Consider the following 2888-nt stretch of genomic DNA (forward strand, 5'->3'; position numbering starts at 1 on the left):
GACTACATCTGTAAGAAGAGATGGTGGGAAAGCTCCATATCATCAGCCAAAATAAGGCCAGGTGTTGACTGTGAAACAGACTCTCAATTGCTCATACACAAGTTCAGACTGAAGTTTAAGAAAATTAAAACAAGTTCGTGAGAACCAAAACATAATTTTGAATATATCACACTTGAATTTAGAAACCTTCTCAAGGATAGATTTGAAGCATTAGACATTAATGACCGAAAACCAGAAAAATTGTGAGATGACATCAAGAACATCATATCTGAAGAAAGCAAAAGGTCAGAAAATTTCAAAGGAAAGTTCAAGAAGGCAAAGTATTATAACAAAATGTGCAAAGACCTGGAGTCAGAAAAACAAAAGATTAAGAACACATTTCATTTCTCAAACTGCAAGAACTGAAGAAAAACTTCAAGCCTTGACTTGAAATATTAAAGGATTCTAGGAGTAAAACATTGACTGATGCAGAAAGAATCAAAAGACAATCGGAGGAATACACAGTTACTGTACCAAAAAGAAATGGTCAATGTTCAACCATTTCATGAGGTTGTTGTTGTTGGCAGGTGCCATCGAGTCAGAACCGACTCATAGTGACCCCATGCACAGCAGAACGAAACAATGTCCGATCCTGGGCCAACCTCACTACCGCCGCCACACTTGACGCCATCAATGATGTCACCTGGCTGATCCATCTCATTGGGGGTCTTCCTCTTTTTCTCTGACCCTCCACCTTACCCAGCATGAGGTAGTGTGTGATAAAAAACCAATGGTACTTAGGGAAGTTGAAGCTGCACTGAAGGCATTGGTGAAAAACAAGGCTCCAGGAATTGACAGAATACAAATAAAAATCTCACAACAAACTTATGCAGCCCTAGAGGTGCTTACTCATCTATGCCAAGAAATTAGGAAGACAGTTACCTGGCCAAATGATTGGAAGAGAATCATAATTATGCCCATTCCAAAAAGAGGTGACCCAACAGAATGTGAAAATCATCGAACAATAATATTAATATTACGTACAAGTAAAAAAAAAAGATGTTTTTAAAGCTTTTATTCTGAATTGAGTGATAGTTTAAATGGGAGAACATCAGTTTTGCACTCAACAAATCGTATTTTGTTTCATTGAAATGATTACAGTCCCCTCCATGCATCATCTGGGGTTAATACAGTGGACTCAAAGTTGGTTTGAACTGCAAGGATGGTGGTTTAAACTCACCACCAGCCACTCTTTGGAAACTCTATTCAGGGTCACTTTGGGTCAGAACCTACTCAACGGCACTTAACAACAACAACAACCATGAGCCATTGGTTAAAAATAGTTGCCTCTATTCCCTCTCTTGCAGTCCTGGTGTGGTGCTGTGGGTTAATGCGCTAGACTGCAAAGTCATTTGAACTGCAAGGCCAGTGGTTCAAGCTCACCAATCACTCCTCAGAAACCCTATACAAGGTCGTTATGGGTCGGAACTGACTCAATGGCACTTAACAACAACAACATTCCCTCTCTCTCTCTCTTTTTTGTGCTGTACACAAAAACACACAGGAGTATATAATCATTTAAACAACCAATGGGCACATTTTGCAAGCCAGCCTCCTAGCCATCAACACACAGCCTTTCTCTTTCCATGAGTCTAGAGTCCTCAGCTGCTCTATCTCTCCATGTCATCACCTCTACCTCCGTCTTTGGTGTCACTGCTTTTCTGGTTAGGACCCCACGTTCTACTCATGCTCTTTCCTCTTGATGGTCCTAGGGTCCTCTGTTCCTGGAATGTGAGATTAACTACTCCCCTTTTTTATTACATAACTTTCATCCTTACAGTTATGACAATCATAATTAATCATGATAACAAATACTATTGAATCAAAAGAGTCTTATCCTCATCTTCTTTCACCAGACCCATCTAGACAAGATGAAAACTCTTCCGTGAGGATTATACCTTCCCCTGCACACTCTGAAAACAAAATTCCCTCTTGAAAACTTGTAAGCCAGCCACTTTGTGGCTTTATAGCTTTCCCCATTTTAGGTAGCCAATGTCTAAGCTGCCTGTACCTATCACCCCTGTATACCGAAAGGATAGGCTTCATCCTTGATATGAAGGATCCTTTCCTCTCAGTTGATATTTTGAGCTACTACATCCATAAATATAGGTCAAGTTCATAAAATTGTAGCAATTTACACCTGCTTCCTGACAAAAGTAAAATTTTGCAGAAGATAATTAAAAAATGGTTGCAGGAGTACATCGACAGGGAACTGCCAGAAATTCAAGTCATATTCCAAAGAGGATGTGGATCTAGAGATATTGCTGATTTCTCTAGATTTTCAGACAGATGGATCTTGTCTGAAAGTAGAGAATACCAGAAAGATGTTTACGTTTGCTTTATTGACTATGCAAAGGTTTTCAACCACATGGATCAAGATGAACTATGGATAATATTGCAAAAAATGGGTATTCCAGAACATTTGATTGTGCTCATGAGGAAACTGTACATAGACCAAAAGGCAGTTGCTAGAACAGAACAAGGGGATAATGAATGGTTTAAAATTAGGAAATGTGTGTGCCAGGGTTGTATCTTTTTACAATATTTAGTCAATCTGTATGCTGAGCACATAATCTGAGAAGCTGGAGTATATGAAGAAGAATGTGGCATCAGGATTGAAGGAAGAATCATTAACAACCTAGGGTACGCAGAAGACACAACCTTGGTTGCTGGAAAGAAGACTTGAAATATTTACTGATGAAGATAAAAGACCACAGTCTTCAGTATGGATTGCCTTCAATATGGATTGTAAAGAAAACAAAAATCTTCACAACGGGACCAATAAATAACATCTTGATAAATGGCATAAAGATTGAAGTTGTCAAACACTTCATTTTGTTTGGATCCAC

Source organism: Chrysochloris asiatica, unplaced genomic scaffold (genome assembly GCF_000296735.1).
Source record: "Chrysochloris asiatica unplaced genomic scaffold, ChrAsi1.0 scaffold00326, whole genome shotgun sequence".
NCBI classification, from domain to species: Eukaryota; Metazoa; Chordata; class Mammalia; order Afrosoricida; family Chrysochloridae; genus Chrysochloris; species Chrysochloris asiatica.